This window comes from Phoca vitulina, unplaced genomic scaffold, assembly GCF_004348235.1.
Source record: "Phoca vitulina isolate PV1807 unplaced genomic scaffold, GSC_HSeal_1.0 scaffold25, whole genome shotgun sequence".
NCBI lineage: Eukaryota > Metazoa > Chordata > Mammalia > Carnivora > Phocidae > Phoca > Phoca vitulina.
The window spans coordinates 44,308,335-44,323,624 of NW_022589728.1; positions in this window are offsets into that span (position 1 = coordinate 44,308,335).

The window sequence follows — 15,290 nt, forward strand, 5'->3', positions numbered from 1 at the left end:
TCAAAGGCACAACAATTTATTCATGAATAACTCTGCTGGGCTTAAGGGAAGATTCAATGATTAAAATATATTCTTGGAGCCTTTAAGAGAGTTTAAGCAATCATTTGTATTCTAAATAGGTTTCACTGACACAGCCTCTTTCAAATGTTAGATCACACACGCAAAAAAAATCCAAAGCCCGAGGCTGGATGGCAATGCTCCTTCTGGTTTTATAAAATCGACCATAGGTTCCCTTTCTGCTGAGACAATAGTCTGGATAAATGAGCACCTGTAACCAGAGTTTAGGGAGGTAAGCAAATGAAACCTTCAATCAAGTTAATCTGATACTTCTTTGGCAATTTTTCCAGACCAGTCCCAAATTCAGATCCTTTATCCTATTATCCAAATATCTCTCCTGCTATATGACCCAATTTTGAGTTTGGAAGAAAATGTCCCCTGTTCCGTGGTCTACTTTATTCTATAATGTGGCTAGCCTTCTGTAAGCTTCATAAACATCAATGACCTAGAATTCCTCTACCTGCCTTGTTTTCTCACTCAGACCTCTCATCCCTAAATTGTCTTCTAAGCCCCATGTGCTCATTCACTCAGCTGAAGCTTTCTGGGAATCCACTGCTAATGGTTCCCGGGGAGAATACTATTTTGGGTGAGAGGGAGGCACCATTTCTTTGGGCATCTAGAGTCACCATCCCATGAGATGCAAGAGTAGTGCTGGGCTCTACACAAGTGAGAAAAGAGCATGTCTCATGTTTTGTGGGTGAGCCCCAGAGCAGTTTGGCTTGCACCCAGACTGTCCTCAACTTCCTCATGAAAACAGCCCCTTTGGCTTTCTTCCTAAGCCACCTGTCTGCATGGGGGGGGGGGCAGATAACAACCATGGGCCCATGGTTCTCTGCATCCTTCAGTCTCTCTCTCTCTCTCTTCCTTCCCAAGGCAACTGCCACCCTTCCTGCCATGCTCTCCAGCCAAAAAAGGTCCTGTGCATGTCACTTCATGTAAATAGGTGCTCAGAATTTGACATATGGACCATCAGGTCAACCAACAGCAAACCTCCCAATCTTGATTTGGACTCTGCTATATCACCCTACAACGTGAATTTTCTAATTCCAGATTTTCTGTCCTATTGTAACTCACATGTCAAACCATGTGTTTCAATTTTAAGGCTTAAAACAATATAGTCAACATGGCTCTGGGGCCTTGTACTGGCCTGAAGTCCCTTCTGACTCATCTGCAGCTGTCTTCAACTCAGGACAATGCACCACACGTTCTCTGCCAAATGCCTTCTAGGCCGGGCTGGGTGATGGAGGGCAAGCCTGTGTCTCTCAAACTCCCTCATTGGTCCCTTCCTTGGCCAGAGAGAGCTACACATCCAGAAGGAAAGAACTGACCCAAGTCAAAGGCCCAGCAATCAGATTTTGTTGGGCTAGAAGGCCATTGAATCAGTCTCATTTTCTCTGCACTTGTGTTCCCTAAGTTTTTCCACATTAGTTCTAATCTGGGCTGTTAGAAAAGGAGATAAATTAAAAACCACTGATCTAGAGAATAATGGAATATCTTGGTGGTTATTGCATTAAAAACCAGCTGGCTAAAATGGCTTTGGAAGATCTTAGAAGGCTGTCTCTGACTCAAGCTCTGTACAAGTCAGAGCTGGGAGTGTGCAGGCCAAGGAGTGGCTGAAACGCTGAGGATCTGCTTCCCTTTCTTGTGAAAACACATGTGGAGACATGTGAGCCCTGTCCTCTCATCTCTACAATGCTCTACAAATAATGGGATAGAGAGATAGGGATTGCCCTTTAGATAGGGGAATCCCCCAGGCATCCCTAGCATGTGGACCTCATTTACAATGTGGTCTTATTGCCTTTTACTCCTTTACTGGCCTATAATGCTCAGGAGCCTTACTTAGTAAGTATTTGTCAAATAAATGAAGGAAAGAGATCTGAGATAGGACACATTTTGGCTATATCAAATGCTTTTTTTTTGTTTGTTTGTTTTTTGAGAATTAGGTATGCAGGTGTGAATGAGTGGATATATAGATAAATAAATAAACAATCGAATTGTTGCTCATTCAATGATATGGTTGATAGAAACACCCGCACCATTTATATTAGCCCCCCCCCTCTGCTGACAATGTATAATTTAATTAATAATATTAAATGTGTCTATGATATGACCCTACTGTGTTCTTTTCTACCATCCCTCTTTTTTTTATTAGTCACCATACATTACATCATTAGTTTTTGATGCAGTGTTCCATGATTCATTGTTTGCGTATAACACCCAGTGCTCCATTCAGTACATGCCCTCTTTAATACCCATCACCAGGCTAACCCATCCCCCTCACCCCCCTCCCCTCTAGAACCCTCAGTTTGTTTCTCAGAGTCCATAGTCTCTCATGGTTCATCTCCCCCTCCGATTAACCCCCTTCATTTTTCCCTTCCTACTATCTTCCTTTTTTTTTTTTTTTAAACATATAATGTATTACTTGTTTCAGAGGTACAGGTCTGTTGAGTCAGCAGTCTCACCCAATTCACAGCGCTCACCATAGCACATACCCTCCCCAGTGTCTATCACCCAGCCACCCCAGCCCTCCCACCCCCCACCACTCCAGCAACACTCAGTTTGTTTCCTGAGATTAAGAATTCCTCATATCAGTGAGACCATATGATACATGTCTTTCTCTGATTGACTTATTTTACTCAGCATAATACCCTCCAGTTCCATCCACGTCGCTGCAAATGGCAAGATTCCATTCCTTTTGATGGCTGCATAATATTCCATTGTGTATATCTACCACATCTTCTTTTTCCATTCATTTGTCAATGGACATCTTGGCTCTTTCCATAGTTTGGCTATTGTGGACATTGCTGCTATAAACATCGGGGTACACATACCCCTTCAGATCACTACATTTGTATCTTTGGGGTAAATACCCAGTAGTGCAATTGCTGGGTCGTATAGTAGCTCTATTTTCAACTTTTTGAGGAACCTCCATACTACTTTCCAGAGTGGCTGCACCAGCTTGCATTCCCACCAACAGTGTAGGAGGGTTCCCCTTTCTCTGCATCCCCGCCAACACCTGTCATTTCCTAACTTGTTAATTTTAGCCATTCTGACTGGTGTGAGGTGGTATCTCATTGAAGTTTTGATTTGGATTTCCCTGACACTGAGCGATGTTGAGCACTTTTTCATGTGTCTGTTGGCCATTTGGATGTCTTCTTTGGCAAAATGTGTGTTCATATCTTCTGCCCATTTCTTGATTGGATCATTTGTTCTTTGGGTGTTGAGTTTGATAAGTTCTTTATAGATTTTGGATATTAGCCCTTTATCTGAAATGTCATTTGCAAATATCTTCTCCCATTCTGTCAGTTGTCTTTTGGTTTTGTGGACTGTTTCTTTTGCTGGGCAAAAAGCTTTTTATCTTGATGAAATCCCAATAGTTCATTTTTGCCCTTGCTTCCCTTGCCTTTGGCAGTGTTTCTAGGAAGAAGTTGCTGCGGCTGAGGTCGAAGAGGTTGCTGCCTGTGTTCTCCTTTAGGATTTTGAAGGACTCCTGTCTCACATTTAGGTCTTCCAACTCTTTTGAGTCTACTTTTGTGTGTGGTGTAAGGAAATGGTCCAGTTTCATTCTTCTGCATGTGGCTGTCCAATTTTCCCAACACCATTTGTTGAAGAGACTGTCTTTTTTCCATTGGACATTCTTTCCTGCTTTGTCAAAGATTACTTGACCATAGAGTTGAGGGTCCATTTCTGGGCTTTCTATTCTGTTCCATTGATCTATGTGTCTGTTTTGTACCATACTGTCTTGATGATTACAGCTTTGTAATAGAGCTTAAAGTCCAGAATTGTGATGCCACCAGCTTTGCTTTTCTTTTTCAACATTCCTCTGGCTATTCAGGGTCTTTTCTGGTTCCATACAAATTTTAGGATTATTTGTTCCATTTCTTTGGAAAAAGTTGATGGTATTTTGATAGGGATTGCATTAAATGTGTAGATTGCTCTACCATCCCTCTTACATCTACCTTACCTCCAATAAGTTCCTTCTCCGTGTACACACACATATTCACATGTTTACTAAGGCAAAGCCATTTGCAAATGGTATAGGCACTAGGAGGAAGAAAAAAGGTGGGGAGCAGATTCTACGTGGTTCTTCTCATGTAGTCATTTACCCTCAATAAGAGCTTTGGTACACCTGAAGGTCCTATTATGAGGAGCAAAATTTCCAGCAGTATAGTCTTTACGATGGCATTTCATTATTATAATGAATTGCATACTAACAAAATATCCACCACCACATTCCCAAAAAGTTTGGCCAATTGATTTTAATATTTAGATGAGGCTTATTTTCAATCAGCCTCATCCAGTTTTATGTGTAACCTACATAAATTTGAGTGCCCTCATGGCCCTTTCTGGTCTTTCACAGTCAAAAGAAATAAACATTCAACTCTTAAATCTTTGAGGAATAATGAAGACATGGGGATGGATTTTCTAAATGAGGCAGCACAGGGATTTTGCATTATTCTAGCTGCAATACTTATGAGAAGCCACCAACCAATGCTTCACTCCCTTTGAAGGCAATGCAATAAAATCCTTCAACTTTCCAGAGCCAACAAATCAACTGCATAACTCCCTTTCAGAAGTACACTGTCACAGTCACAGTCAAAATGTCATTTGAACTTGTGACCAATGTGTCTTCTCTCCACATTCAACTTATCCCCTCACTCAACTCACATTCCCCCTTCTTCTCTTTCCCGACAGTTTGGAGACACAGGGATTTAAGGTGGTGGTCATGCCCCCTCTGCAGCATGCCTCCCCCACTACTTATTGCATCATTAACATCTGAGCCTGCCCATCCAGCCTCTTCCACCAGACTTTCTGCCCCTTGGCAGTCCCCACAGACCATATTTCCTCAGAGTTACAAGCAGAGATGTTGTTTCTTGCCACAAATAAAACACACATATGTCACTTATTCCAATGTTCAGGGTAGCCTAAGGGTGACACTCTCTCACTCATGCTAGAGCCTGAGAAATAGCTTCTATGTGACCAACATACCCCTCTTGGAGCAAATTCAGGGGTACTGTCTTCAACCTAAGTCCTGAGCTGGATCTGGGTGTCTCTTGAATGGGACTAGGGAAGCTGCTCTCCCATCCATTTTGCTTCTCAAGTTGAGGCACACTGGTGCCCCAAATTATCCTGACTTCCCTAGTTTGAATTCCATTTTGCCATCTTGCTCCCAGAAAGTGCCATATTGTGTTTCCTTGTTCCTCGGTCTCAATGAGGCATATCAACAGAGGGAATTCAGGAACTCTCTCCAAGTTTAAGATCAGATCTCAAATTGCTCAGCCACTTTTTGCTAAAAGTTGCTGATCTTTCTCCCACTAGGACTGATACAAGTGCTTCTCATTATCCAAGCCAGCTTCTACGGCTCCCTCGGGGATGACTATAGCAGTTCCTCCTACTGCAGCATAGGAAAACATTTGTGCTGCTGGTAGATTCCTAATTACGAACCCAATATATCAATGTTAGCTTCCCTCCACTCTACCCTTTACTTGCATATGGGCAGTGAAGTGGCCAGCCACTAAGTCAGGTGCCCGATGGCTTGAGGGCCGCAAATGATTTCTGCTGTTTGGTACTTCATCTAACAAGGTCTTTTCTCTGCCTCTAGAGCTCGCCATCCTCAAAACCTTCCAAGAACCATTAACACAACTCAAAGTCCTTTTCTCTGGTTCCTTGCATAGAACTTTTTGTGAGCTTCTATGTTTCTAGTAGTAGTCAGTTTGTATAAACAGTTCAAAGCCAACTTGATTGCAAGCCTCACAGTAGCAGTCGTGCTCCAGGGGAGCTGGCCCAGCTAAGCAGGACAACAACTTTGAACTAGTCCAACTGTGTTTAGCATTAACTTCCTCACTCCTTGCATAATAGTCTCTTATGTCTTGCAACAGTTGGGTGTCTACAAGGATTGGATTAAATGCTAATGTCCAGTTTGCAATCTCAAGAGAGAGTCGTTGGAGGCATCCTCCATTCGACCAATTCACAGGGCCCTGCATTTATTTCTCTGTGTGGTACAACCTCTTCTCTAAAATTGTGATTTTAATGTCTGAGTAGGTTCCACTCTTTCTCTCAGGCTTTCCTGTGCTATTAGTGCTTGTACCCGATTCACCCACACTTGTTTGTATTGTAATTCCAACAATTTGGTAATCCTAAAAGGTATATATCTGGCTCAGGTCTACGATTATTATTTTAATCTAAAAAGCAGAAAATTGTGCTTTAGGGCCTGCTCAGGACCCCCAAATATAACCTGCAGGAAGTCTGGTCCACTTATGGCTCTTTCTACACGGGGTTACATTCTAAAAGCATACTCAAATCCAATTTTGCAAGAATGAAGTCCTTTTGTGACATAACTGGTCAGGTCTTCACAAGCCTGATTCCTCTGCTTCCTGGTGGTACAGCTAGATAACATTTCCCAGCCTCCCTTGCAATTAGGAGTGGTCATGTGACTGGGTTCTGACCAATGAAATGCCAGTGCACCGCCTCTAGGTCTAGGCTTTAGAAACGTCCCAGATCCATCTTCATCCTCCTTCGCCTTCTCCTGGCTGAATGCGGAAGAGCCCTGCAACATTGGAAGGTTGTGTTGACTATGGGAAGGAGGCCAATTCCCTGAATCACCACTTGGAGGGGAATTGCCCACAATTTAGAATGAATATTTTGGACTTTTTGTGAATAAAAAGTAAGCTTCTATCATGTTTGAAACATAATACGTGTATTTATTATACTGATTGGCATTACCTAACCTAATATATCTTAATAGGGGTTTTCTTGTTGGGGCAGCACATCACACAGAAAATCTTCTTAAAATTCTTCTTCAGACATCTTCTCACCTCAGTATTTCCCAACCACTCACTTATTGTCCCCTTTATAAGTCAATGTTTTCACTCATGGACCTGCCCACACCCATAATTCTCTGAGAAATGAGTCTGCCTCTCGTTCTGACTACTTTTATTTTGAGGGGCTGCTTTTAACCTTCCCCTGGAATTTCGGTAAATTTAAAAGCCCCCTGTTGACACATAAGTTTTGTTTAAATAAGTTAAATATGTTCTCCAGCAATCTTATTCTGATCCGACAAAGGTAAACCACATCCTGCTCCAGACTAAACAAGACTGATGATTTTTGAAGTTCCGAAATAATCTAATATAAAATAATTAAAATAATGTGGTGCTATTGTACAATGATTATTAGAAAAGTATTATTTGTTGTATTAATCAGGATAGAAGAGACTCTGCTGTGAGAAACAACCAACGCTCCTCCAAGCTGAGTGATATAGCCCAACTAAAATGTATCTCTCAAACACACAAAGTCAGCTTCAGATCCAGGAGCATCCAGGGCAGCTGTGCTCCCGGGGGGTAGCTCAAGGATCCATGCTGCTTTGATCTTATGGCACCATCACAGCAATATGGACTCTCACAGCAGAGGAAAGAAATTGCCGCAGCCCCTCACACTGGCCCACATATGACACGTTGCCTCCAGACACAGATCATTGGCTAGAACAAGTCACATGGCTTCCTCAGACTTGGAGAGGATGGGGACATGTCATCCTTCCATATGCCCAAGGGAGAGGAGAACTGGATGTGGGTGAGCAGTATGTACTAGAAGACTCTATCTTTGAAACTTTTGATTTGGTTTCTTAATATTTATGCTAGGAACTTCTGAAAAGTCCAAATTTTTTTCTCAAAAATAATTTAAACTTTTAATTTTAAACTTTTTTTTTTTTTGCTAAGTCACTTGGATTTTTCAACTCCAGCTAGTTAGAAAGAGTGCAGTGTAAGGAGACTAGTTTCCATGGATAAAAACAAGAGCAAAGGAAACAAGAATCCCAACAGGACTGCACCTTTGCTCAGGCGATGTGCTTAATGGGGCAGGCCGGGGAAGTCAGTCTGAGGTGGGAAATGGCCAAGAGAGGAGGCATTCCTTGCATTGTGTTCCCCACCTGTTCACCAATCACATTGCTTCCTACCATGATAAAAATATCCAGACCCTCTGTCATCTTAACAAGATTTAATTAAAGCTGCCCTAAATTAAGAAAATCTAGTCATTGTTTGCATCCTTAGATGCCTATGTTTAGTTGAGTTGCACGTAAGCAGAGAAGTAAAAAATTAGCTTAATTTTTTGGCTGCAGGAAAGAGTGTGAATTGGTTTTTTGTCACTCATGGGGAACATCTTGTGTCTTCCCTCAGCTGCGTTTCTCGGATGGGATTGCTTCTTCCCACCCTCCTGAAGGCCTCTGAGGACAAGCTGCAGCTTGGCTCTGATCTGAGGAAACCTCTAGAGCCCAGAGACAGACCAGCTCAGGGTGGGAAGGGTCAGAGAGCTCCTTCTGAGAACAGCTGTCGCCCACCCAGGCTTCTGAGCAACTGAAAGCTGCCGTCAAGTGGGTCAAGAGTGGAAAGGGGAGTTCTCACATATGGGCATTTGTTGCCCCCAGCACAGAGCTGAGTGCTGGGGAGGTGTTCAGAAACCTACTTCCTATCTTGAAAAAAATGAATTAGGGAAGCTTCCAGAATCCCAGAGTGGGAAGGAATGGCTGTAGAGAGGTCACTGAATACAGTGTGTAAGAACAAATCTCTATAGTCAGACTGTCTTCCTGTGAATCCCAGCTCTGCTGCTGGTTAGCTCTGTAACCTTGAACCTGTTACTCAATTTTTCTGTATCTGTTTCCTCTCAGGTAATCGTGAAACATACCCCACAGGGTTGTTTTAAGGATTAACCTAATTCATGGGCATGAAAGTCTTAGAACAGTGCCTGGCTTATAGTGAGTGCCCAGTAAATGTTACTTATTATTAATTATTATTATTATTATTCCACTTGGTTTCCTGTGGCAACCTCTCGGACATTGTAGTTCCAGAGCACCTCTCTGTTCAAATACTAGAAAGCTTTTATTTTAAATCCAGGAAGCTGATCACCTTGATGGACTGATGTGCAAGCAATGTGTGATCTGCAGGTAGGGAGACCTGTAAGAAGAATGGGACCCCACAAGCCATTCAGGGTTTGAGTCCAGCAGTGGGGCTGTTTTGGGAACAGCCTAGAATGGAGAATCTTTCAGCAAACCCAAAGCAAACCCAGGCCCTGGAGTAACCATAGAAACAGGAGCCCACAGAGGCATCCAGGGTGTGGGATGGGGAAGTGGGTGGATGGATGGATCAATCGATGGGTGATAGATGGGTAGTTGGGTAAGTGTCACTTTCACAGAGGAGGGAGGGCCTGGTAGCGGCAGCTGTGAGCACCTCTGAGCTGAAGGAAGTTTGGGGAGTGAGGAATGTGTCCCAGGGTAGATAGTTGGTAGATAAAGGGTAAGCAGACCAGGGCAGAAAGGGAATCTTTTCCTGAGAAATTTCTCCCAAGTTGCCAGCCTAGGGAAGGAGTGGAGATCAAAGGAGGAGGAAGTGAGTGGGCTTTTAGCCTCTGCAGCTTCCAAGTCTGGTTTCTCGCCTGGTGAGTTTGTGACCTACCTAATATCTTTTATTACACATTTTTTTTGCCTAGTTGTCTGCTACTTCTAACCAAGAACCAGGACTGACACCTTTTTTCAAATGTGCAGTGTGGAAAAGTTCTGAAAAAAAGGGAGGCAAAGTCTTATCTGAGGTAAAACCTTTCCTCAGGGCCAGCTCAGGACTCCTAGAGAGACAGGGCACCCTGGGCCTGTGTCCTGAAGCAAAGTCCTTCCATCTAGGACACCTTCAGCCACCTCATGGTAAGCAGTGAGTGGGCACTTTCCCTTGCTCTCTCTTCCCACCTTGGGAGAAATGGACGCAGGATGTCTACCAGCTTCTAAACACTCATTGGCAACAGAGAATGCTGGTGCCCCCAATTTCTCTTCTTCCTGCAACCTCCTCTGCCTTTCCAGTTTCATGGAGCCATGTGATTAAGTTCTACCAAAGGAATGTGGGCAGAAATGAAGCCTGCCACTTCCAGATCTGGCCCTGAAAACATCTCGTGCCATCCTCCACGTTCTCTCCCCACACCCCCTCATCTGCCATCTTGTTGCAGGGGATCCCAAGGAAGGGTTCCAAAGCCCTGGAAGCTGGTAGAGCTCTAAATGGAAGGAGCCTGGATCCTGGAATCACAACGTGGAAGGCTGCTCCCAAACACCCAATTGGACTATAATAGGAGTGAAAAATGGTCCTTTTATCATGTTAAGGATTTGGGGGTTATTTGTAATGGCAATTAGCCTACCCTAATTAATTCTGCACCTACTTGAGATGGTTAAAAGGACAGATTTCGGGACCAGAGAGCCATGCTTGAGTCTAAACACCCCAGTTGCTGGGCACTAGTAAAATGAGGGTAATAATCATACCCAAGTGAGGGCAGGAGGCAAGCAGAGAGCCTGGCACAGGGCAGATCACATCACAAGCGCTCAGTCCTCGGTACTAGTCATGGTTAACGTTTGAAGCTCTTGCTACGTGCCAGGCCTGGCTACAGTTCTTTAATATTTCTTTTATTCTGACAATAAGCTTGTGAGTTAGGGACTCTCATAGCCGTGGACTCAGCCATGGGCTTCCCTCTGCTGTCAGCACACTCAGCCTCCTTTTCTCCACCACCTTCATCTTCATCAGCCCCCTGCTGCGCTGAGACGTTGGCCACTCCCTGAGCCTGAGTGAGGGCCTCAGCGTGAGTTGTCCTGATCTAGCACCTCCCTAAGCCCAGAGATTAGGGCCAGGGCGAGAACTGGGGGCTTCGGGTCGGCTGACAGTCACCCAGAGAAGGATCAGGAGAGGAGGGACAACAGAAATGACGTTATCTGAGGCAGAGGGAGAGGAGCTCCTGGGTCTCCACCCTGTGGGCTCTCAAGAAGGCCTGGGGTGGAGGAGAGACCTCCAGAGCCTGAGAGGCAGGTGCAGGTGAGACTGGGAGGACCCCTAGCTGGGTGCCATGTTGTCCTTTGAGTAATTGCCCTTGTGGTGACCTTAAGTGTAAATTTAATCCAGTTTATCTTAGTTATTCCACCCTCGTCGCAGGAAATTCTGGAATATCAGGGAAGGGTCCCCATGCTGCTGTTCCCAGCAGGGCTCATAGGGAAGCCTCCCCAGGAGCAGGCCTTTGGAACAGAGGTGCGGGAGGTAGGTCGGCCAGGCCCCACCTCCTGTGCCTGCCAGCCATGGGACATCTGGGCATCTCTTTGCACCAAGGGACTTGGAGAAGAGCCCTTCGGAAACAACCTTCCCTCCCTGTGGACCTCCAGGGGAGCCTAGGGATAGGGGACTGCAGGAGGAGAGGAGGATGGCTTATGGGGATAAGGCCAAAGGGCCTAGGCAAAAACTCACATACAATATATTCAGTCCTGCGACCAGAAACAATGCAAAAGCCACATAAATATTTACCATAGCCTCTTGAGAAAACACTTAATGAGGGATTGCATTCGGAATGCAGCAAAATTTAAAACCCTTTGTTCTTCTAGTTTTCTCTTAATCTCCCACACCAATCTCAGTCCTCCCCTCCTCCCTGCCCTCCTTCCCAAGGCTCAGGCCCCAGGCCCAGGGCAGGACATGCCCCCCTCCTGCTTCCCTCTTCTCTTGGGTCTGCCTCTGCCCCCAGCAGCTTCTCTGTGCCTTTTCCACCGTAAATCCACCCAGACAGGCCTGCGGGCTCCAAGGTGAAGAAGAAATCCTGACTATTCCTAATGACAAATTATCTCTAAGTGATCCTGAGAGGCTCACACACACCAGCACTTGTGGTACCCCCACTCTGGGAAGACACTGACTTCACAGTGGGGTGGGGGTGGGGGTTTACAAAGCTGAGCAAGACCCAGCCCCCAGCCTTTGGTGCTGACCGGGGAGCTGCACTTAGGCAGGTAATTCTGTGTGCACGCCCCCAAAGACATGCTGCTCCAGCTCTCCACCTTGGCTCCACATTGCAATCACTTCAGGGTCTTTAAGAAAACACCGATTCCCTGGCCCTACACCAGGGATTCTGATTTAATTGGTCTGGGGTGAGACATCTGGGCATCTGGGGGCTTTGGCTATTTTAAAAGCTCCTGAGTGATTTGAACGTACAGCCAGGGAGGAGACCCATTAGTCTAACCAATTACTTGGGAGAGCACCCCAGAGTCTGGGGTTCCCAAGCCATAGTCCCAGGCACGGCAGCTCCTCCTTTTCCAGCTGCCTTCTTGCTCCATCGGAGGAAGAGGAGGTGGGGCCAAGACTCAGGCTAGCACAGAACAACATTAACATAGGAGTTGGAGCCTCATTCATTCATCATTCAATCACATATTCAGTAACGATTTAATATAAGCTCTGTGTAAGAAATGATAGAAACTGATTGCAGGATCCAGTTTAAATTGGGCAGCTGGGCTTCTTTGAGGAGGTGACATTTAATGCAAGACCTGAGCGACAAGACACCTGCTGTGTCAGGCTGCCCTGAGAAGCAGAGAGAATAGTAGGTGCAAAGGCCCTGTGGATGGAGCAAAGGGGCATGTGGCTAGAGCATAACTGGTAGAGAAGAGACCAGTGGGATGAAGTCTGTGAGCTGGGCAGGGGTGCATCATGGAGGATCTTGTGACTGTGGTAAGGAAGTGGCTTTTGTTTTCAGTTTGATAAGGAGCCCCTGAAAGGATTTTAGGAAGAAAGACATGACCTGGTTTGTGTCTTTAGGAGCCACTGGCTGTGATGGGAAGGGTGGTTGGTAGGGAGCAGGATGGACACAGGTGAATAGTCTGTTCCAGTGGGATGACAGGCACCCTCAGAGAGAGGATGAGTGCTCAGCCGCTCTGCGGTGGGGAATGTAGGTCAGGCAGCCCAGCCTCCTCAGCCAAGCCGCCGGCGCAGCCCCCTCGCCTGTCAGAGAAAAAAGCCGACTCTGAGATGTGTGGGCTCAACTGAGAGATCAGTGCTGGCAGGGGAGGCAGAGATAACAGTCACCCAGGTGCAGGGATCTGGGCCACTGCCTGGGGGTCCCTTTGTCTCCCTTCCCAGGGTGCCTCTCCCACCACCCCTCCGCCCCTTCAGGAATCTCCCTGGCAGGCCAGCCCTGAGGCAGGCCCTGATGTGTGCCTGGAGCGGGCAGCTGTATTTTAAGATCAGGGCTCAGACCTCTAAATAAACCATAAACACAGCCAGCTTCCCTGGTACAGAAGGAGGGAGACGGCTCCATTTCTCTTCGGCGCAGTGGTTGGGAAATAAACAGGCGGCTCTGCCTGTCACATACACTTAACCCTCTGCAAAGGCATCTGTCAGACACACAGAGCTCCAGCCTCAGCCTTTCCAAGAAGTAACTGAGATGCCCCAAGCTTGGGCTTCTCTCTGCAGCCTTTAAGTTCCTTTTCCCTTCAAGAAAAGGTGGGTGTGGGGGCCCTTGACCCCAGGCAAAGCTAATGAAGGGCAGGTGTGAACACTAGGCTGCCGAGTAGCTGGGGGCATGTTGGCACAGCTCTGTGGGCTGTGGAAGTGGACGAGAGAGTGGCGGAGAGGGAGGAAGGGAAGGGCAATGGAAAGGAGGAGAGGGGGCAGGTGGGAGTAGGGTGCAGAACCGAGATGGGTGAAAGCCCAACGGGCCTGGGCAGAGCACAGGTAGGGTGGTCATGGGGGTGGGAGAAACAAAGAGAAACAGAAGGCAGAGGGGGCTCTCTCTTCATGGGCCCATGGAGCGAAATCTCTCATGACCATAAAGGAAGAAGAAATGAGCAAGGAACAAAAACAGACAGGAACAGAAGGAGGCAGGCAGATAAATAAAGCAGGGAAGGGAGGAGAACCCCAGAGTTACCAAACCCAAGCATTTCCCCAGGGAGGGGGGACTTCCTAATTCGGCAAGAGAAGGTGATTTATACACTGAGCTAAACCAGGGAGAGTCCATGGGAGTGGCTGGGAATGGTGGCCATGCAGCAGAAGCCACACAGACATGTGGTGGCGAAGCAGAAGGGGGACTGAGCTTTGGGGTGGTCAGAAGCCCAGCAGCACCCAGTGAGGGTGGAAGCGAAGGGTTAGAGCGAGTCAAGGGCACAGAGAGCCAGCCTCTCGGGTGTTGCTGTGATGGACACCTGCAGCAGGGAGATCTCATAGCCCCCGCCGCCCCCAAGGTGTGGGAGGGGGGTGAAAAACAATGAAAAGGCAGCAACACAGCGATCACACATGTACTTACACACACACGCACACACACACACACCCTCAACAAGGGCAGGCACACTCTCAGCAGCACTCCCATGGGGGTGAAGGAGACCCCTGGGTCTCTACACTGTAAGCCAGCCAGTGTGGAGGGAGCCACAGACTTCAAATGATAGATCCAACAGCCCTAGATAGGGGATGAGGTGTGCACACTCCAAATGCAGACTTTGATAGAAACAGAGATGGAGACAAAGACAACAAATACCAGATTCTCTCTCTCCCCCACCCCCTCTCTGTCATACACACACACACACACACACACACACACACACCTCTCTAAAAGCATCAGACACAAGAGAAAGGAAGCTCATGTGACCCTCACCACTCTATTCTCCCCTCCCACATGTGCCTGCCTCCCCGGAATCCCCTGCCCTTGCAGATCCTGCAGGGACAAGGCTGTGGAGCCCCCTCAGCCCCCCACACCTGCACACACCCCCACATGCATATCTGGAGGCCAGCGAGGCTGGCACAGGGACAGTCTCCTGTAAGTGAAGCTGGGCTTGGATTCAGGAGCCCCCACCTAAAGCCAGATCAAGGGGCTTCCCCAGGCCATCCAGGGAGCCCCAAAGCACTGGCGTTTCCCAGGGCACCTGTCTAGATGGGACAGCAAGGCCAGGCCCACATACAGAGAGGATGTGCTTTCCACTGTGGCTGGGCTGGCAGTCCTGCCGGTCCAGTGCCCACCACAAGGGCTTCCCCCAGCACTTCTGACCAAGACCTGTAGCCCACTACCTCCCTGCTAACTCACATGGTGCTCCAGTATTTGCAAATGGGGTCTATGAAAAAGGCTGAGAGACTAAGGGGAGTGGGCTCCCCAGAGACTGTGGGTCCATTTCTCAACTCAGGCCCAACAGGCAGTGACTTAAGGAACAATCTTTGAAGACCCAAGAGCCCAGATTTAGGCCACAAGTCTCCTGGGGAATGGGGACACAGATACTGAGCACGCTGACACTGGACAGACATCTACGCTGGACCCACGCCTGCACGGTCCCCACTGTGTCCACAGGCACACAGTGCTCATTTGATCACACACAGACCCCATCACAGTCCCACTGAATACTACACTGCATACAGCTCACTGGACCCAGTCACCCGTTGTGACCGGCAACACTGACATGCCCCAGGTTCTCTGGTACTGTACTGTACTGT